The sequence below is a fragment of the Scyliorhinus torazame genome, chromosome 2 (assembly GCF_047496885.1).
Source record: "Scyliorhinus torazame isolate Kashiwa2021f chromosome 2, sScyTor2.1, whole genome shotgun sequence".
In the NCBI taxonomy this organism is placed as follows: Eukaryota; Metazoa; Chordata; class Chondrichthyes; order Carcharhiniformes; family Scyliorhinidae; genus Scyliorhinus; species Scyliorhinus torazame.
Window position 1 is genome coordinate 386,838,869 of NC_092708.1, and position 23,038 is coordinate 386,861,906.

Genomic DNA, 23,038 nt, shown 5'->3' on the forward strand with positions numbered 1-23,038 from the left:
ACGTTGCTATAGAAACCGCTGTTCTGTTTGTGCTTAATTTGCTTATTGCTGGCCTAGTCCACAGGGATTTGACTAGCACTGTACTGCTTTTTTTTCTGCACTTTGCAACCAACTTTCCACAGAACATTTCCTGCAGCCTTAACTCAGTATTCAAAACATTGGAATCTGAGGCAGGGAAAGGAAAACAAAAACACATGAAATAAGAGGGAAACAGAACATTGCTTTCAGCAGTTTTACACAGCTGAACTTTACTTACTGGGCACAATTCATTTGGAGGAGGGAAAACATACACTTTTGTGCTCAGAGATATTTGTGCTCTCGCAATGTTGCAATTTAATTTGATCAAATATTTGACGATGAAAGCAGAACTTCAGTAATAGTTGTAAATTCTACAAAAGTATGCAGCTCCCCTAGTTGGTGAGTTCCTGACACAAGGTCCTCGTCTCAATGTTGTTTGTGCAGATGAACAGATTTCAAACAACATGGCTAAATTCCTCAGCTCCACGTGAGCGTCTGAATCGTGTGCATGTGCAGGTGAATAACAGAATATGGCTCATCTGTAATGCCCCTGAAGCCAAATGTTCTGGCAACACAGTTTTCATTTGAATCTGGCTTCGGACAAGATACCGGTGTAATTTATAGGGTGGGGGAAACAGAAAAACTGGGAAAGAAAACTGAAGATCTTTTTCATTAACTTTGCTTCTAATGCAGGGCGGCACGGTGACGCAAGTGGTTAGCACTGCTGCGTTGCAGCGCCGAGGACCTGGGTTCGATCCCAGCCCCGGGTCACAGTCCGTGTGGAGTTTGCACATTCTCCCAGTGTCTGCGTTGGTCTCACCCCCACAACCCAAAAGGATGTGCAAGATAGGTGGATTGGCCACACTAAATTGCCCCTTAATTGGGGGAAAAAATATAATTGGGTAGTCCAAATTTTTTTTAAAACTTTGCTGCTAATCCAAAACGAGAAAAAAACTGACCCCCAATCTCGGAAAATGTTCCCAACTTGCAACGAGCCAACCTTCATGCTTATTCCACACAATAACCATCACAGAACAGCGTCCTGAGTAACAAAGTGAACAGTTCCCATCATAGGCCCTGCTCCAGTGCTGCTGGGTGAATGTTCAACTTGTTTAAGCTAATATCAGTTGATGCTTTGTACCAAAAATAATTATTCATTTTTGAGACCTTGGTTTGTGGAAGTTCATAAACAACAGACTAGTATAAAACAGAACTTCATTTTGTGCAATTACTTTGATGTGAAGGACATGTCCAAGCACATTTTCTGGGTTAGGTGCACCTACTGAGGGGGGGGAACTGAAAACGGAAGTTTACAAATTACTCCATCGCAGCCCATGAACTGAGCAACACGTGAAGCAGTCGCAAAACCAACCACTTCCCCAGAAATTCAACATTTTGTCCAGCACTACAAAAAGGCTAAAATTCCAACCTCCTCTCATGGCTACATTTAGTCTTTCCTCAGACACCAGCTGCGTATTCAGTGATGTTCCAACTCTGCACACTCTTTAACATTCCTTTTTAAAAAAATAAATTTAGTGTACCCAATTTTTACCTTCATTTTCCAATTAAGGGGCAATTTAGCGTGTCCAATCTACCTACCCTGCACATCTTTGGGTTGTGGGGGGGTGAAACCCACGCAAACACGGGGAGAAAGTGCAAACTGCACACGGACCTTGACCCAAGGCCGGGATCGAACCTGGGACCTCGGCGCGGTGAGGCAGCGGTGCTAACCACTGTGCCACGTGCTGCCCTCTCTTTAACATTCCTGACTTCTTGCAATTAAGAGTGACACTTTCAGAGGCAGCTGACATCAACTACAAGTCGCTAAAGAAGTGGCAATGGTGGTAAAGTATGGGATGTGGTTTGAATGCTACAATAGGCTTCCATATTCCTGCACGAGGAAGAGTGGTAAATATGAGGGTGAAGTTGATCTGTGTTGGAGAAGTGGATGCTGGCAGCCTGATTTACAACATGGCTACTTTTCCTCCCCCCCCCGCCCCCCCCCCCCCCCCCCCGCCCCCCCCCCCCCCCCCCCCCCCCCCCCAGCTTCAATGGTAAAGAAAATCAGGTGGAGTGTAAAAGGGTCACTGTTTCACCATCAATCCTTCATGTGCTATGGACATCGACTATCCCACTTTCAAATCGTCAGTCGGGGTAGGACGGATAATTATCTTGCAGCTCCTGCTTACAAGAGCATGTAGCAAAGACAATATCTGAATCAGCTGCAGTCAACCCCTTTATAGTTGAACAGACTGTCAAGAACTCGTACATGAAGAGTGTTAGTGTTGACATAGTGGGAACACACTCACCAGAGTTATTCAAATGCAGCGGACCAGATTTTGAGCGGGGTCTTAATGGAGAACTTGCTGAAACTGCCCGAAACGTCAGGAGATAGCGCATGCACAGATGAGCACAGAAATCCTGACCCTTCAGTGCGTCGTTCAAGGTGAACCCCAGCCCAAGCTGGCAATCACTGAAATCAGCACAAATTTCAACTTTCCCACTCACGGATTTGAAACCCCTTAAAAAGCTGAACCTCGTTCAATCAGGTGAAACAGTGCATTTTGATTGGTGGTGATTATTAAAATTAGATGAACGACAGAACTGGCTTGGAAAGAGTAATCGTATATTCATTAACGGATTAATTTGTAGATTTTTAGCCAACTTTTTTTGGGGGGGGGGGGGCGGCAGATGGCGCAGTGGTTAGCACTGGGACTGCGCCGCTGAGGACCCGGGTTCGAATCCCGGCCCCGGGTCACTGTCCGTGTGGAGTTTGCACATTCTCCCCGTGCCTGCGTGGGTTTCGCCCCCACAACCCAAAGATGTGCAGGGTAGGTGGATTGGCCACGCTAAATTGCCCTTCAATTATATTTAAAAAAATAATTGGGTACTCTTTTTTAAAAAATGTTTTAAACTTTTTTTTAAATGTTTTTCAGAAGGGTTTAGCTTCTATCTTCACCGTGTGTATGTCCCAATATTTAATTTGCTCTATGTAAAAACAAAAAATTACTGACTGCGTCCTGACTGTGCCTGTGAAAATTATTTAATACAATGGTGGTTTGGGCAGCTGATGACATTGCATCAGCCCCACATTGTGAATGCCCAGCAAAGAATAATGCACTCGATGATAGAGGTGACATTCCCACCAGATCTCAGACTTACTTCAAGACTGCAAACTCTGGGCCACTCGCTGGCCGTTTCCACACTGCTGTTTGCGGGATCTTACAAGAAGTAAATTGGTTGCCACATTTCTTTTTTTTTTTTATAAATTAGGAGTAACCCAATTCTTTCTTTTCCAATTAAGGGACCATTTAGAGTGGCCAATTCACCTATCCTCCAAATCTATTTCTGTTGTGGGGGTGTGGCCCACGCAGACACGGGGAGAATGTGCAAACTCCACCTGGACAGTGATCCGGGGCCAGGATCGAACCCGGGTCTTCGGCGCCGAGAGGCAACAGTGCTAACCACTGTGCTGCCATGCTGCTCCAGGCTGCCACATTTCCTCCAGGAAAATAATGCTGCATTTCAAAAATGCTTTTTAGGCGATTATGCACTTTGAACTTGAAAGTGTGCTGTACAGGACAGCACGATTGTGCAGTGGTTAGCACTGCTGCCTCATGGCACCGAGGTTCGATCCTGGCCCCGGGTCACTGTCCGTGTGGACATTCTCCCAGTGTCTGCATGGGTCTCACCCCCACCACCCAAAGATGTTCAGGGTAGGCGGATTGGCCACGTTAATTGGAATTTTAAAAAATATATATATTTAAAGTCCACCGTACAAATATCAGTATTTCATTTTGGACAAGAGGGCAGTTAGCACATGTGCCAATGGACATGCAACCTAGTTTGGGACACATATTCAGAAGTGAAGCGCAAGAGAAAAAAAACTGGAAGGGAATCAGAGAACCTAGGTAAGGTACAAAGGACAATCAGTTTGCAAAAGCCAAGGAGCGAGGCACCTCCCTTCCATCACAAGATCAGAAGTGGGGATGTTTGCAGGTGACCGCACAATGTCACGACTCCTCAGATAACGAAGCAGTCCATGTCCAAACGCAGCAAGACCTGGACAATATCCAGGCTTGGGCTGACAAGTGGCAAATAACATTCGCACCACACAAGTGACAGGCAATGACCATCTCAAATTAGAGAGAATTAAACAATAGCCCCATGACATTCAATGGCATTATCACTGAAACCCCACTATCAACATCCTGGGGGATACCACTGACCAGACACTGAACTAGCCATGGGCATACTGTGGTTCCCAAAGCAGGTCAAAGGCTTGGAATCCTGCAGCGAGTAACTCACCTCCTGACCCCCCAAAGCCTGTCCACCATCTGCAAGGCACAAGTCAGGAGTGCAGTGGAATAATCTCCACCTGCCTGGACAAATGCAGCGTCAACAACATGCAAGAAGCTCGACATCATCCTGGACAAAGCAGCCCGCTTGATTGCTACCCCTTCCACAAACATTCAAACCCTCTACTGTCAACAAATAGTGGCAGCTGTGTGTACCATGTACAAGATGCACTGCAGGAACTCACCAAGGTTCCTTAGACAGCACCTTCCAAACCCACGATTACCACCACAGAGAAGGACAAGAGCAGCAGATACCTGGGAACACCGCCACCTGGAGGTTCCCCTCCAAGTCACTCACCATCCTGACTTGGAAATATATCGCTAGATCCTTCACTGTCGCTGGATCAAAATCCTGGAATTCCCTCCCTAACAGCATAGTGAGTGTACCTACACCTCAGGAACTGCAGCGATTCCAGGAGCCAGGTCACTACCACCTTCTGAAGGGCAACCAGAGAGAAATGCTGGCCTCATCAGCGATGCCCACATCCCGTAAATGAATAAGTAAACACACGTAGAGGCACACACAATTGATATTTACATAAAGTACATTTCTACGCACCATCTTTACTCATAAATGGCAGACAGTCGAATAAACCTAACCAGTAAAGAGACAAGCTTCATTCCTCATCATTCGGCTATTGTTTTCTGCATTATTGCACCATCTGAAACAGTGATTGAAATATGGAAGCGGAAGAGCAATGTCTACCAGTTCCAGATTTTCTGCTAACTCAAGCAGCTGTGTGCCACACAACTAACCACAACTTTCCCATTTGGGTCACAAGGCTACAGGTCGCTGCCACCTCTCCAGCGTCTGCTGGCAAATGCTTTTCCACCACTGTTTCTAGCCAAGGTACTCAATTTACAGTGCACTCCTTTTAATCACTTCTGTCATGCATCGTGCATGTAGTATAGACTGACCCATAGTTGAAACCTGCAACTCAAGCTACCACCATCATTGTCACACCAAAAGCTGCTCCACTGGAATTGGAGTGGACAAGAAGATTTAAGATGCATCTATGAAAGAGAGCACGTGTGCACGCAGACACAGGCAAACATCCAACTAGGAGTTATACAATATGGCACACATACACATCTGGCACCAAAAATTAAAAGGCCAATATCAAATCATTAAGTATAACACTGCTCTAAAACACAAAATCATGTATTTTAACTCATGTAATTAATTATTTAAAATACTTAATGGGATTTCTTTTTATACAAGTTGTAATGACCTCCAATTGGCATTATTGGTTGGCCAATTGGAATATGAGCTCCCTCAATGATAGCTCATTGAGGGGGCTCATATAAGCACCTGTGTAGGCTTTGTGAGACAGTCTTAAGTTGACTGGAATGCTAGCAGCACTGTTTGGAGCTGCTCGTGTATATAGTTATCGCAAATAAATACTGGTGTAGTGACTCCTGTGTATTATTACACAAGTCCTTCACGTGTGAAAGATGGCCAATATGATCACAGGTGTTTTCCATTCTAACTTGGGGATTTACAGATGTAGCAAAGCAGTCAGTACCTAAGGTTTGGAGAGGCGGCAAGGAGGCACAGTGGTTAGCACTGCTGCCTCACGGTGCCGAGGACTCGATTCAATACAGGCCCTGGGTCACTGTCCATGTGGAGTTTGCACATAATCTTTATTACTATCACAAGTAGGCTTACATTAACACTGCAATGAAGTTACTCCGAAAAGTCCCAGTCGCCACGCTCTGGGCGCCTGTTCGGATTTACGGAGGGAGAATTCAAAATGTACAATTCACCTAACAGTACATCTTTCGGGATTTGTGGGGGGAAACCAGAGCGCCCAGAGGAAACCCACGCAGACACGGGGAGAAGGTGCAGACTCCGCACAGACAGTGACAAGCGGGAATCGAACCGTGGTCCGTGGCACTGAAGCAGCGGTGCTAACCATTGTGCTACCGTGCCACCGACATTCTCCCCGACATGTGTGGGTCTCACCCCCACAACCCAAAATGTGCAGGGTAGGTGGCCTGGCCACACTAAACTGCCCCTTAATTGGAAAAATAAAGAATTGGGCACTTTAAATTTATCCAAAAAGAAAGTTGGACTCTTGCTGTTTTACAGCTCTACAGGTCCAGCAGCTCTCTGGTATGCTCAGTCAAGTGTCCATCCTCCACTTGAGCAGACAGCATTGTCAGGCTGGTGCATAGTGATGGAGATGCTGGAAGAATGCGAATGTCACAGACCCAGCCAAATTTTTCCACGACTCAGGATATTACAGAATGTGGCCAGCCGAGAAACACCACGCTATCGACCGGGACTCGGTCGATTCGGAGTCTTAGCAGGGATCTCCCCAACGTGGCCGAATTTAGTCTTGTTTCCTGCACTGAGGAGATTAATGTGACCTCTCAACACCCCCCCCCCCTCCAACAAGCTCCAGCTCACCCATTAGGGGGTCCTCAGGGCCCCCCACATCCCACCCACGCAGGGCACCCCCGGGTGCCAGGTTGGCTATGCCAGGGTGACTGAGCCAAGGTGCCACCTTGTGTAGAGGGCAAGCACCAGGGGCCCCACGAGTGCCGTTACATCTGGTCCCCGTTTGTGGAGACCAGCACTGAATGGCGCCCGCCCGAGATCTCCAAGGTGAAGGAGTTGAGTCCTAACGCCTTAGGTGCCTCAAGGAAATGCATATAAAAGTGACTAGCTGCCTGCTCCAATATGCAAATGTGCTAAATAGTGAGATCGCAACATCTCGCGACATGGCATTAGATCTCGCGAGTCGTGTCGAGCCAGATAGATTCTGGAAGAGGGTTCTCCTGGAACCTACTGGCTGTGCCGTCTCTTGCGTGCAACACGGCCAGTAGATCGCACCCTATGCAGCATTATTTCAAAGAGTAAAGGCTTTCTCCCTGGTGCACGGCCAATATTCATCTCCCAAAATTCTGAACAACAAATTAAGGACATTTATCTCATGACTTTCGTGGCCGCGTTTCCTCCCTTACAACAGTGACTACATTTCAAAAGATATTCCATCGTAAAGTGTATGGAGACAAACTGGGGGCACCACATAAATTCAGGTTTTTTTTGATCTTCATACACCTGGCTTGAATCAACTATATTTCAACAACTGATTTACAGACAGAGCATCTTTTACATTGAAGATTTAGTTTTGCACAGAAAGATTTCCAGAATATCTTTACTTTAATATTCTAAAATGTGCAAAAGGATATTTATTGGTAATTTATAGTCACAGTGTCTCTCCCCCCCAATCCCAGTGCTCAGAAAATTATTTAATTAAAATAAATAACACCTCATCATGCAAACAAAATAACTAATGGTTAAGTTTCAAACATTTCATCCAGCCGCTTTGTGTCCAATCGATCACTTCTGTCAGAAAGTAATCCATGTCCTGTCACGTAATAACTACAGAGTCTATTCTCCCCGACACTGGAGAAAGGTAAACAAGAAAGACTGTCCAATACATTCCTGTGAGACAACTTACAAAGTTTTTCGTACTTACTGTGGCAGTGGTCTTTTGGTGCTGTGAAGCAAAGAGGGTTGTTGGGGCAAGGGCAGCTTAGCTGTACATTCTGAAACAATCTCAGCAAAACATAGCAGCAAATCCTGGAATGAAAGGAGGCAGGCAGCCCCTGTTACAAGCAAGGACACTGCCAAACTGTCACATCAGCCGAACAGAAGGCTCGCGTAATGACAACCACAAAACTCATTTAAACTCTGAAAAGGCAACTAATGAGCCCATTCATGGCCGCGATAAATTATTCACCACCGGCACTGATCCCACTGGGGATCAGAAAAGTAAACTTTAAACAAGGGACGCCAAGCCCTCACTTTGGAGAGAAAAGAAAGCCCTGTGTGCTTCGAACTCCATTCAGCTGTGACTTGCTCGAGGACTTTGCTACTTAAACATGAAGTTAACTGGTTAGCCTCTGCGATTTATTTTAAAAGCTAACCCTTTCAGCTCAGGCCCGTGGAGCAATTTTCCTAATTGCCTCAATTTTAAACAGGGCAAGGGAAATTCATACAAATAGAAAACAGATATCAAACGCATTCCGGCGAGCTGCCATTTCGTCGGCCAGCTGGATTGCACCACCTTGTCGCTCGAGGGTGTTGGCAACAAACCTGCCCCCACAGGATCGCGTCTGTCTCCGGTAACCTGTTTAACAAGCAGGCTCATCCTCCGAGGGACTGGGGTGAAAATCTTTCCCTTCCTGCAACATCCCTCTCTTTCTCCAAACTTGATTTTAGCAACACCCAGCGTGATGTCAGTATCACCTCAGGACACGATTCGAGCACAAACAAACCCTGCCCACTGTGCAGTGGGGAATTAGAATAAACAAAACAACTCTGGCAACAACTGCTGCAATGAATGACAGCTCGACAAAGAGGTAAACTACCCAGTCTGGCCCAAGTGTGACTCCACAGATCTCCAGCAATACGGCTCACGCCTAATTGCCCTGTTCTTTTGATTAATCTATCATCAACTTGCAACAAAAAAAAACACAGGGTCCTTATAAATAGATTCAATTTTTCCCCTAATGACGATCATGTACGATAAGCTTAGAAGGTTTTAACTGGGCCACAAAACATGTACATATGAATATGCAGCTATAGGCATCCCATATTCAAGTTTGAAAAATAAACCTTCAGCACAACAGAAACAAGTTACATCATATCCTGGATCAATTTAGTCATTGACTTAACTCCTTCAATACTGGGAAGTCAATTAACATTTGCTGTCCATCCACAATTGCCCTTGAGGTGAAGGTAGTTCTGGACTTTCTAGTCAGGGGAGCAACGTCCCATCCTCTGTATACTCCAGTCCGATACAAGAAATCCAGATATGACCTCCACAAAGCCCTATCAGGGGCGCCAAGAGACAATACCAGCCTAAGCTAGACTAACGACACGGACTCTCACCGGTTGTGTCAAGGCTTAAAACATCACAACGGGCTACAAAGCAAAGCCAAGTGGAATCTCCGGCAGCAGCCCACCCCTCCCCGATGAACTCAATGAGTTCTATGCTTGGTTAGAGCAAGAATCCACTGCCAACTGCCCCAGCAGCCTCGGACATACCCATACCTACCGTCACAACTTCCAAAGTCAGACTGGCCTTCTTGAAAGTGATCCCTAGGAAAGCAATGGGTCCTGACGGAGCCCCTGGTCGTGTACTCAGATAAGCTGCGCGTACCAATTGGCAAGTGTGTTCATGGACATCTTCAACCTCTCCCTACGCCGTTCCAAAGTTCCCACCTGCTTCAAGAAGACCATCATCATACTGGTGCCAAAGAAGAATCAGGCAACGTGCCTCAATGACTACCGCCCGGTGGCCTTGAAATCTATCATTATGAAGAACCTCAAGAGGCACATCAATACTCCCAGAATGCATAGATCCACTGCATTTCGCATACCGCCGCAATCGGTCCACAGCAGACGCCATCTCCCTGGCCCTATACGCATCCCTGGAGCATTGCAACAACAAGGACTCCAACTTCAGACTCCTATTCATTGACTACAGCTCCGCCTGCTCTGCCCTCAACACCATAATCCCAGCCAAGCAGATATCAAAGCTCCAAAACCTAGGGCTTGGCTTCTCACTCTGCAACTGGATCCTCAACTTCTGACCCACAGACCACAATCAGTAAAAATAAACAACAACACCTCCTCCACGATAGTCCTCAATACCGGGTGCCCGCAAGGCTGTACTTAGCCCCCTTCTATACACGACTGTGTGGCAAAATTTGGCTTCATCTGCATCTACAAGTTTGCTGACGACACAACCATAGTGGGTCGGATCTGGGGGCAGCACAGTGGCACAGTGGTTAGCACTGCTGTCTCACGCCACCGAGGTCTCAGGTTCGATCCCGGCTCTGGGTCACTGTCCGTGTGGAGTTTGCACATTCTCCCAGTGTTTGTGTGGGTTTTGCCCTCACAACCCAAAAATGTGCAGGGTAGGTGGATTGGCCGCGCTAAATTGCCCCTTAATTGGAAAAAAATGAATTGGGCACTCTAAATTTGTTTTATTTTTTAAATAGTGGGTCGGATCTTGAACAATGATGAGTCAGAGTACAGGAGGGAGATAGAGAACCTAGTGGCGTGGTGCAAAGACAACAATGTCTCCCTCAATGTGAGCACGACACCACACAACCCTGCCATGGCAATCTCTGCGAGACGTGCCAGATCATCGACATGGATACCACCATTACACGCGAGAACACCACCCACCAGGTACGCGGTACATACTCGTGCGACTCGGCCAACGTTGTCTACCTCATACGCTGCAGGAAAGGATGTCCCGAAGCGTGGTACATTGGCGAGACCATGCAGACGCTGCGACAATGAATGAACGGACATCGCGCGACAATCACCAGGCAGGAATGTTCCCTTCCAGTCAGGGAACACTTCAGCAGTCAAGGGCATTCAGCCTCTGATCTCCGGGTAAGCGTTCTCCAAGGCGGCCTTCAGGACGTGCGACAACGCAGAATCGCCGAGCAGGAACGTATAGCCAAGTTCCGCACACATGAGTGCGGCCTCAACCGGGACCTGGGATTCATGTCGCACTACATTCATCCCCCACCATCTGGCCTGCGAAATCCTACCAACTGTCCTGGCTTGACACAATTCACACCTCTTTAACCTGGGGGTTACCCCATCTCTGGATCTGTAAAGATTTAATCACCTGTTAATGCTCACATTCCAAGCATTGTCTGGCATCTTTGAATTTGTCTATATTTATGTTTCTGGAACATACCTCTTCATTCACCTGAGGAAGGAGCAGCGCTCCGAAAGCTAGTGACATCGAAACAAACCTGTTGGACTTTAACCTGGTGTTGTAAGACTTCGTACTGTGCTCACCCCAGTCCAACGCCAGCATCGCCACATCACAGCAAAACTAAAGAGCTGGTCATTGACTTCAGGAAGCAAAGTATCGTACGCACCCGTCTGCATCAACGGGACCGAGGTGGAGATGGTTGACAGCTTCAAATTCCTAGGTGTGCACATCACCAACAATCTGTCCTGGTCCACCGGCATCAATGCTACGACCACGAAAGCGCCTATGCTACCTCAGGAAACTAAGGAAATTTGGCATGTCCACATTGACTCTTACCAACATTTACAGATGCACCATAGAGAGAATTCTATCTGGTTGCATCACAGCCTGGTATGGCAACTGCTCGGCCCAAGACCACAAGAAACTACAGAGTCGTGAACACATCCCAGTCCATCATGCGAGCCTGCCTCCCATCTATTAACTCTGTCTATACTTCCCGCAGCCTTGGGAAAGCGGGCAGCATAATCAAAGACCCCCTCCCACCCAGGTTATTCTCGCTTCCAACTTCTACCATTGGGCAGGAGATACAAAAGTATGAGAACACGCACAAACAGGTTCAAAAACAGTTTCTTCCCCACTGATACCAGGCTCCTAAACAACCCTCTTATAGACTGAACCAATCTCTTCACACATCGTCTCTACTGAATAATACTGCACCCCGTATGCTTCACTCGATGCCTGTGCATTTACATTGTGTATTTATGCATGTCCTATGTTTTTTTTCATGGATCGAACAATCCGTCTGGACTGTCTGCAGAACAAGATCTTTTACTGTACACGTGACAATAAATCAAATTCAATTCAGTCCATCCAAGCCTCTGCTGCCCATATCAAAATTCACACCGCCCTATTTATTCATCCTCGCTTTGCTTGTTGACTTCCACTATCCCGCTGCCACTCAATCAGCAACACCTCAAAATTCAAATTGTGTTTCCAATTACTCCATGGCCTTCTGCAATCCCATCTCAGTGGTCACCTCCAGCCCGAAAAACCTCATGCATTTCCCAACTCTGATCCTCTTATGCGTCCCCAATTCCCAATGTTGCACCATCAGTGATCTTCTACTGGCAGCATTAATTCACAGGCACAGGGCTTAAAGTCTTTATTAAATTCTCTCTCTCCTCAAAGTTGCTCCTTAAAACCTCTCTCTCCTCAAAGTTGCTCCTTAAAACCTCCCTCTGACTATCTGCTGTTGAAGCTCCTGTGAAGTGCCTTTCAACACTTAACGACACACTGAATGCAAGCTGTAGTTGTTGAACTTCCCATGTTTTTACATCACTGGACCAGGCAGTAAGGGCCTTCGTTTAACATCACAGTTAATACTGCAATTCCTCAGTTTTGTACTTCAGTGACAACCTAGATTATGTGCACAAGTCCAGGAGTGGTACTTGAAGTTACAGCTTTTTGATTAATTTGATATAATGGCTAATAATCAATTTCGTGAAGGAAATCTGCCATCAGTATGTTACCAGTCTAGCATAAATCTGACTCCAATTTCTCAGCAATATCGCTGACTCTTAACTGCCCTCGGAAACGCTGTCAAGGCAGCAGCTCACCACCACCTTCTCAAGGGCAATTAGGGCGGGCAATAATTGTCGGCCCAGCCAGCAACACTTGCATCCTATGAATGAAACGGTAGCATTGTGGATAGCACAATTGTTTCACAGCTCCAGGGTCCCAGGTTCGATTCCGGCTTGGGTCACTGTCTGTGCGGAGTCTGCACATCCTCCCCGTGTGTGCGTGGGTTTCCTCCGGGTGCTCCGGTTTCCTCCCACAGTCCAAAGATGTGCAGGTTAGGTGGATTGGCCGTGATAAATTGCCCTTAGTGTCCACAATTGCCCTTAGTGTTGGGTGGGGTTACTGGGTTATGGGGATAGGGTGGAGGTGTTGACGTTGGGTAGGGTGCTCTTTCCAAGAGCTGGTGCAGACTCGATGGGCCGAATCGCCTCCTTCTGCACTGCAAATTCTATGAAAAACCTGTAAACCAATCTTCCTGGATAGAAATGTATTTAGTCGCTCATTCACTGGCGTTTTGCAGCTTATCGCTTTGCCCAGATTGGATGAATTTATAAACTAAGCTCTAATTCAAATTAAAGATTGAGGGAATGATCTGGAAGAAGGTACTGAAGGCACTGTTTCTAAGTTTACAGATGACACAAAGATCTGTAGAGGGACAGGTAGTATTGAGGAAGCAAGGGGCCTGCAGAAGGACTTGGACAAGCTAGGAGAGTGGGCAAAGAAGTGGCAGATGAAATACAATGTGGAGAAGTGTGAGGTTGTGCACTTTGGAAGGAGGAATTTAGGCATAGACTATTTTCTAAATGGGGAAATGCTTCGGAAAGCAGAAACACAAAGGGACTTAGGAGTCCTTGTTCATGATTCCCTTAAGGTTAATGTGCAGGTTCAGTCGGTAGTTAAGAAGGCAAATGCAATGTTAGCATTCATGTCAAGAGGGCTAGAATAGAAGTCCAGGGATTTACTTCTGAAGCTGTATAAGGCTCTGGTCAGACCCCATTTGGAGTATTGTAAGCAGTTTCGGGCCCCGTATCTCAGGAAGGATGTGCTGGCCTTGGAGAGTGTCCAGAGGAGGTTCACAAGAATGATCCCTGGAATGAAGAGCTTGTCGTATGAGGAACGGTTGATGACTCTGGGTCATCGTTGGAGTTTAGAAGGATGAGGGGGGATCTTATTGAAACTTACAGGATACTGCGAGGCCTGGATAGAGTGGACATGGAGAGGATGTTTTCACTTGTAGGAAAAACTAGAACCAGAGGAGATTTTAGTTTAGACGGGCAGCATGGTCTGCACGGACTTGGAGGGCCGAAGGGCCTGTTCCTGTGCTGTACTTTTCTTCAGGACGCGCGACAACGCAGAATCGCCGAGCAGAAACTTATAGCCAAGTTCCGCACACATGAGTGCGGCCTCAACCGGGACCTGGGATTCATGTCGCATTACATTCATCCCCCAACATCTGGCCTGCGAAATCCTACCAACTGTCCTGGCTTGACACAATTCACACCTCTTTAGCTTGGGGTTACCCCATCTCTGGATCTGTAAAGATTTAATCACCTGCTAATGGTCGCATTCCAAGCATTGTTTGGCATCTTTGAATTTGTCTATATATATGTTTCTGGAACAGACCTCTTCATTCACTTGAGGAAGGAGCAGCGCTCCGAAAGCTAGTGACATCGAAACAAACCTGTTGGACTTTAACCTGGTGTTGTAAGACTTCGTACTGTGCTCACCCCAGTCCAACGCCGGCATCGCCACATCATGTACTTTTCTATGTTCTTTTAAAAAAAATTTAAATAAATTTAGAGTACCCGATTCATTTTTTCCAATTAATGGGCAATTTAGCGTGGCCAATTCACCTACCCAGCACATCTTTGGGTTGTGGGGGCGAAACCCACGCAAACACAGGGAGATTGTGCAAACTCCACACAGACAGTGACCCAGAACAAGGATCGAACCTCAGCGCCGTGAGGCAACTGGGCTAACCCACTGCGCCACTGTGCTGCCCGTGTTCTTTGTTCTTTGACACCATCTCAGACTAAAGGGACGATCATTTAGAACAGAGGTGAGGAGGAATTTCTTCAGTCAGAGGGTGGTGAATCTGTGGAACTCTTTGCCGCAGAAGGCTGTGGAGGCCAATTTACTGAGTGTCTTTAAGGCAGAGATAGATAGGTTCTTGATTAATAAGGGGATCAGGGGTTATGGGGAGAAGGCAGGAGAATGGGGATAAGAAAATATCAGCCATGATATGGCCTAATTCTGCTCCTATGTCTTATGGAATGCTGCATTGTCATGTGCATCATCCTCGTCTCTCTCTTGCTAGACATTAAAAATTCCACAGGCCTAATCATAGAGCAAGGAGCTCAACCAGTTCCCTGGCCAACCTTCCTCCCCCAAACCCAACACTATAAGCAGATTTGCTGACCATGCATCTCAGTGTTACTTATGTCTTACTTTGTAGATGAATTATGGACTCATTTCCAAGTAACTTATTGCACATGGAGCGTCCTAGAAGTGATTAATAAATGCTATTTTTATTTACTGTCATCAAGACCTTCATATGCTGGTTCCAACATGTCGTGGACTACACTTCAAAGTACTGCAAGGCATTTTGGACATGCTAAGATTGTGAAAGGTAATTCAGAAATATAAGAAATTTCTGTGAAAAATATATTGAAATGATTTTACAAAGCAATACCATCACTGGGGTTTGCTGGACTGTGGAGAACTGTGCAGCATTTTAAGTGCAAGGTACAACAAAATAACCATTTGAAACTTTTGTCCCTGGGTTACAGAAGTGCTCAGGTGAATGAAGAAAGAATGGTTTAATTGTCTCTAAACCATTTGGATGGCAGTTTATTGCCACAACTCAAGCTCACATCTGCGTTGTGCGTCCTGTAGCCTCGTAAGCAAAGACTTCATTTGTGTGTCTCAGCTCTGACTTGATGTTGCATTTGACCATTTCAGTCAATCAAACTAAAGAGACACAGAGCGCAAATCATCCCACCTAATTTTGTAAAGAAATAGTGTCAATCTTGATTAAGCGCAGCATTTAAGGAAATTGGGTGTTCCCCTTCTGATAATGGGCTCAAGTCGATATATAAATCAGGTACACGGGGTAAAATAGAAATCACAATAGCGCCTATACTGCCTCAGGAAACTAAGGAAATTCGGCATGTCCACATTAACCCTCACCAACTTTTACAGATGCACCATAGAAAGCATCCTATCTGGCTGCATCACAGCCTGGTATGGCAACAGCTCGGCCCAGGACCGCAAGAAACCTCAGAGAGTCGTGAACACCGCCCAGTCCATCACACAAACCTGCCTCCTATCCATTGACTCCATCTATACCTCCCGCTGCCTGGGGAAAGTGGGCAGCATAATCAAAGACCCCTCCCACCCGGCTTACTCACTCTTCCAACTTCTTCCATCAGGCAGGAGATACAGAAGTCTGAGAACACGCACGAATAGACTCAAAAACAGCTTCTTCCCCACTGTTACCAGACTCCTAAATTACCCTCTTATGGACTGACCTCATCAACACTACACCCTGTATGCTTCACCCGATGCTGGTGCTTATGTAGTTACATTGTATATGTTGTGTTGCCCTATTATGTATTTTCTTTTATTTCCTTTTCATTTCATGTACTTAATGATCTGTTGAGCTGCTCGCAGACAAATACTTTTAACTGTACCTTGGTACACGTGACAATAAACAAATCCAATCCAATCCAATATCTGATCTCGGAGCACAATGCTCGTCCAATACTGGTGGGTTCAAACATTACGGTGACATCTCAGAATACAATTGAAATCAGCTCAAGTTTTTAACATATTAAATACTGCAGGTCTATGCTAATGTCAAGACATCCCAAGATAGGGCGGCATGCGGCGCAGTGGATAGCACTGGGACTGCGGACCCAGGTTCGAATCCTGGCCCTGGGTCACTGTCTGTGTGGAGTTTGCACATTCTCCCCGTGCCTGCATGGGTTTCACCCCCACAACCCAAAAGATGTGCGGGTTAGGTGGATTGGCCACGCTAAATTGCCCCTTAATTGGAAAAAATATATTATTGGGGACACCAAATTTATATAAAGAAAAAAAACGATATTTCAAGATTGCGAAGGGCACTACAGATGTGAGATCAAAAGCAGTTTATAAATAAAAAAATTACAATTCAAATGAACTTTACATTCGCACAGCAGTGTCACCACCATGATTGTTTGGTAGCCCTGCAAGGAAGGTGCCACACTGTCTCGTTTAGCTCCCCCATCTCTTCCTCAACTGAACAATCAAATGTGAATACAGTCAAACAGCTCCAATGCAAATGCTGGACTGCAGATGAAATACTTGGTCGTGGCAATGGAAGTTTAACTTCACTCTGCAAAAACAGCTTGTGTTATGTAGAATTGTTTTACTCAAACCACTACCCAAGTGTCCAACACTCCCAGCAAGAAGGAAGGTGAAAAGACAATAGCAACGCAGCAAAGAAAAAAGGAAAAAGCTTTGCTACCCTCACAAATCACCAGTGCCAAAGAAGCTCAGAGGTTAACTGTGCTGCCAAGGCATCAGCCTCACAGAAACTATGAACAATCTCCTAAACTTTCAGCATGTCTTGAAGCTCACTGGCCAAAGTAATTCCCACCCATAACATTTGCCGAATCGTATGTGCTATTACTGCCCGGTGAACACCGAGAAGGTTCAGTGCTCAGGTCGGGAACCAGATATAGTGTGGATGCAAATGGCGAAAGGGGCAAGTAAGGGGTCAGGGCTATGGGTGCTGGCACCGTGGAAATACTCAAAGACCCCGGTTGTGGCGGCAGCATTAAAGGTGTGGAAGCAGTTTCACAAATATTTTAAGTTAGGGGCAGGGTCGAAACTGATGCCAGTCCAAGAAAACCATCTGTTTGAAGCAGCAAAAATCGACGCTAGGTTCCAAGATGGGGCGGGAAAAGGTGTGATCACATTGAAAGACTCGTTCCAGGAAGGATGTTGTGCAACATTTGAAGGATTGAGGGAAAAATACGAACTCCCGAGGAGGGAGGCCTTTAGATATATGCAGGTACGGGCTTTCGTAAAGAAGACCTTTCCTACATTCCCAGTTACCCCTTTCTTCTTTGTTGCAGGAAGTGTTAAGGTGTTGGGGATAGAGCGGGGGAGCTACCTCGTCTATTTACGGGAAAATTATGAAAGCTGGATCAGAATCCCTGGAAGGGGTAATGGCCAAATTGAAGGAGGAATTGGGGGAAACGTTGGAGGAAGGTCTGTGATGTAAAACTTTATGGATGATAAATGCATTGATTGACCTTGTGCACAAGGTTAGCACATTAATAACAATAACTTTTTTAAAAATTTAGAGTACCCAATTAATTTTTTCCAATTAAGGGACAATTTAGCGTGGCCAATCCACCTACCCTGCATATCTTTGGGTTGTGGGGGCGAAACCCACGCAAACACAGGGAGAATGTGCAAACTCCACACGGACAGTGACCCAGAGCCGGGATCGAACCTGGGACCTCGATTCCGCGAGGCAGCAGGGCTAACCCACTGCGCCATTATGCTGCCCTATTAATAACAATAATCATAAGAATCGTTATTAGTGTCACAAGTAGGCTTACATTAACACTGCAATGAAGTTACTGTGAAAATCCCCTAGTCGCCACATTCTGGTGCCTGCTCGGGTACACAGGGGAAGAATTCAGAATGTCCAATTCACCGATCAAGCACTTGTGGGAGGAAACCGGAGCAAACTCACGCAGACACGGAGAGAACATGCAGACTCCACACAGACAATGACCCAAGCCGGGAATCGATCCTGGGACCCTGGCGCTGTGAAGCAACAGTGCTAACCACTGTGCTACCACGCCGCCCCTACAATTGAAGGTAGTTCACAGAACACATGTGACGAGGTCGGGAATGAGTCACCGTTCAAAAGGGTTGAGGAAATTGTTGAAAGGGGCGGGAGGGAATTGGCCAATCATGTGCACATTTTGTTCGTGCCTAAAATGGAGGAAGTTCTGGAGCACCTTCTTTAGCACCATATCGACAGTGTTACAGTTGGATCTAGATCCCAGTTCCTTGGGGGCCATATTTGTGGTGTCAGACTTGCCGGAGCTCCAGATAGGGGCGGGGGCAGATGTCTTAGCCTTTGCCTCGCTGGTGTCCTCACGGATCCTATTGAGATGGAAGTCAGTTGCTCCACCCTGTGCATCAGGATGGCTGGGAGACTTAATGGAGTTTCTGAGCCCGTGGAAGGTTAAATTTAGTTTAAGAGGGAATGAGATGGGGTTTTACAAGAGATGGCGTCCATTCATATCTCACTTTAAGGAATTAGCCTCAAGTCAGCAGCATAAAAGGGAGAGTAGTTAGTTAGTTGATGAACTGTTTTCGGGTTGGGGGAGGGATTGTTAAATGTTAGTTAAATGTGTACAATGTAAATTATGTAAAAACAAAATTGAAAAAGCTGATAAAAATATTTATTTAAAAAACATTTGTTAAAATTTTGCTGTACTCATTTGTTTAACAGTTTTGAAAGAATCTTACACTCTGGAAGAAATTTGCTCAGTGCACCGTGTGGAGCAACATTTGTAAACATCATCTTTGGAAATTTATCTACCGTTTTGTTTGCATTTTTGCAGCCTAAAACTGTCAATCTGGTTCAGTCGATTGCATTGTGTCACCAGTGCGAGCACAATAATCTGAATTAACACCAGTGCAGTATTGAGGAAGTGCTACATTGTCACAACAACAACAACTTGTATTTATATAATGTCTTTCATGTAATAAAAGATTCCAAGGCCTTCAGAGATATTATAAACCAAAGTCACGAAGTGTGGTAGATCACTGTAAAGGTGCTCTCATGGCCACGGTAAGAGCTACATGAGGCAAGTGACTCAGAGGCGCCCTTGAAGTAGATGAATCACTGGAGTGACATTCCTGTGCCACCAACTGTATTAACAAATATAAATCCCAAGACCTGCCCCAGTAGACCCACTTACTTGTGGGTCTCATAAATTGCTACTGAATTACGTGACTCCCATCTTTTCCACCAAATGTGTAGAACCCACCTTTCACACATGTGCTTGCAACGTAACCACAAAAGCAGCACAAAACTGGTGCCACGTCCATTCCCAGATTCCCTGTCTTGACACTTGCACCAAAGATTGCAACTTATAAAAGTAACCTAACCACTGACCCAGCTCTACATCTATTCTCAGGCGTACCATGCCTACAATGGGCATGTGGCGTGATTCCACATCCGTTCAGTACGTCCATGAAGCTGCAAGCAAAGAGATTTGGAGCTTTCACTGAAAGCAGAGAGAATCCTCTAATCCCAGGCAATAAAAAAAAAATCAGAATTTATCTTGTGCAGTAATAAGGAACTGGCAGACTAATTCTAAACAGAGAGTCGTGGAATCAATCCCCAAAACATTAGCAACATTTCCAAAATTATGTAATAAAAATGGAATTAAACTTACTCAGTTTCGCACAACGATGATGGTACCAGACAAATATTAAGGCCCTGTTGGTTTTCTCCCAAAAAGTACAAATTCTCTTTTCTTAAAAACAGTATCACACAGATAAATAACAGAAGACAACTGGTCACCTCGTGTGGTGCGAAGGACATGCGATGCTTGCTACATAAAGTAAAGTGAGCTTCAATGGGGAAATCTTCAATTCCTGCAAATGGTTCGTGATGGTTCCTTATCCACCTAGTTAAAGGACTCCACGTTCACTAATTTAGGATGACTGGAACTATGGATGTACTGAGAGAGGGTGTGAGAGACTGCGAGGGTCAGAGTGATCGAGAACTAACTTCCTCTACCATGTAACAGATGTTAAGTTTATTTAACTGATCACAAGTCACATCATTGATCTAGAATTCCTACATTCCATTCGGCCCATCGGGTCTGCACCGACCCTCTGAAAGAGCACCTACCCTACCGAGGACTACTCCCCGTCCCAATTCCGTAACCCCGGGTGCTCCGGTTTCCTCCCACAAGTCCTGAAAGACGTGCTGTTAGGTAATTTGGACATTCTCCCTTTGTGTACCCAAACAGGCGCTGGAGTGTGGCGACTAAGGGCTTTTCACAGTAACTTCATTGCAATGTTCATGTAAGTCTACTTGTGACAATAAAGATTACTTTTATTATTAACCCTAGAACCCCATCTAACCTGCACATCTTTGAACACTAAGGGGCAACTTAGCATGGCCAATCCACCTACCGGCACATCCTTTTTGGACTGTGGGTGGAAACCAGAGCACCCGGAGGAAACCCACGCAGACACAAGGAGAAAGTGCAAACTCCACACAGGCAGTCACCCAAGGCCGGAATTGAACCCGGGGCCCTGGCGCTGAGAGGCAGCAGTGCTAACTACTGTGGCACCGTGCCGCCCCAAGGCAACAGCAACTTATTTGTACCACGGAGTGGTTTCAACAAAGGGGAAAATAATCAATGCAAGTCCATCCACCTGCCCATTCAAACTCATGCTTTGTAAAAGAAAAGATGGTGCACGTTGCACAAATGTAAACCAACGTTTAGTTCTGACGTAGATTCCTCTTTTCTCCATTTAAATGGGATTTAAAAGTGGCCAAAACAGAAAATTCCAGCAAAAAGAACAGTTAAAATTTCTGGGTGAAAAAACAGAGACCAATGAATTGGTAACTGGCAGCTTTTTAAAAATCACTGCCGGTTGTGCTTAACTACAAACAAGAGCCAAATTGCAAAGATATTATTTGGCAGCAAGCCAGGTTCACTGCATCGTACATCAAGTGATCATACCGGTCGAGATGTAAACTGGGGACAAAGAATCTACCATGATAATTGTATTTCTGTTATTTTTAAATGATATTACTGTCCCAAAAATGGTGTGCGCCAGCCCAGGGTTGGGGGAAGGGACACGCGTTTCACAGATTCCGAGCAGATTCCTTGATCGCCTCGCGACTGCCGTTGTGGCAAAGACTTGTTCTGAAAACCCGTATATGATCAGAGGGAGGCACAAAACAAATAACTCATCTGACCCTTTGCCAGGAAGAAAATACTGCCCAAATATGTTGTATTAGGAACTCCCCTGTCCAAGAGACATTAGAGGCAAATATATCCAGAAAAGTACATCAACTAAAAATGACTTCAAGTGTATTTGATTTTAAAGTTGTCAGGCTATTGAAAGAGGTCCTGAGAACCGTACACCAAATCTGGAACTTTACCTGCATTTGAAATGAAATGAAAATCGCTTATTGTCACAAGTAGGCTTCAAATGAAGTTACTGTGAAAAGCCCCTAGTCGCCACATTCAGGCGCCTGTTCGGGGAGGCTGGTACGGGAATTGAACCGGGCTGCTGGCCTGCCTTGGTCTGCTTTCAAAGCCCGCTCTTTAGCCCTGTGCTAAACCAGCTAGACCCTCTCTGCTCAGGATCAGCTTTACGGTGCCTAAGTAAGGCAGATGATGAATAAGCAGTTGGCTGTGGGCGGCACAGTAGCACAGTGGTTAGCACTGCTGCTTCACAGCGCCAGTGTCCCAGGTTCGATTCCTGGCTTGGGTCACTGTCTGTGCGGAGTATGCCCGTTCTCCCCATGTCTGCGTTGGGTTTCCCCTGGGTGCTCCGGTTTCCTCCCACAAGTCCCGAAAGACGTGCTTGTTAGGTGAATTAGACATTCTGAATTCTCCCTCTGTGTACCCGAACAAGTGCCGGAATGTGGTGACTAGAGGATTTTCACAGTAACTTCATTGCAGTGTCAATGCAAGCCTACTTGTGACAATAAAGATTATTATTAACATTCTTCGCTGGTCACACTGATCTTGTGTATGAGGTTGAAGCAGAGCCAGAGCCATTCGCAATAGATGGCTGCACAACAAAATGTACACGCAATCTAACAGTAGCCCAAACAAACGTACCTCTGTACAAGGTCACCAGATGAAACAAGGCGAGAACACAGAATAAATCAGCCAACAGTGATCAAGCCTGCACTCAACTTAGCAGATATTTAAGTTCCTAAATTTCAATTATTCCTTGGTAGTGATCTAGCTCTCATGTTGAACGCCCAGGTCCAGTTTTTCAGTCTCGCTAAACCAAAGTGAGGTGATTATGAACAATAAACTGCGAAATACAATAGGTTGGTAATGATACTTCATACATAAAAACCAGGTGAGCATTAAAATCAGAATGCTTCACCTCCACAATGTCTTTTTTTAAAGTAAATTTAAAGTACCCAATTCATTTTTTCCAATTAAGGGGCAACTTAACGTGGCCAATCCACCTACCCTGCGCATCTTTGGGTTGTGGGGGCGAACCCCATGCTGACACGGGGAGAACGTGCATCTTTGCAAT

At 45.7% G+C, this 23,038-nt stretch overlaps 1 protein-coding gene across 5 annotated transcripts in view; it reads right to left on the minus strand.

Annotated features, from left to right (window-relative positions):
- The window catches only part of foxn3 (forkhead box N3), a 436,636-nt gene that overhangs the window by 276,946 nt on the left and 136,652 nt on the right, over nucleotides 1–23,038 (minus strand). The window contains exon 1 of one of the 5 annotated variants that reach the window (XM_072493791.1): nucleotides 7,865–8,246. The exons of the other annotated variants lie outside the window; for them this stretch is intronic. The gene's annotated coding sequence lies outside the window, so the exon portion shown is untranslated. Of the gene's footprint in view, nucleotides 1–7,864; nucleotides 8,247–23,038 lie in introns of those variants that run through there. 5 annotated transcript variants of the gene reach the window in all.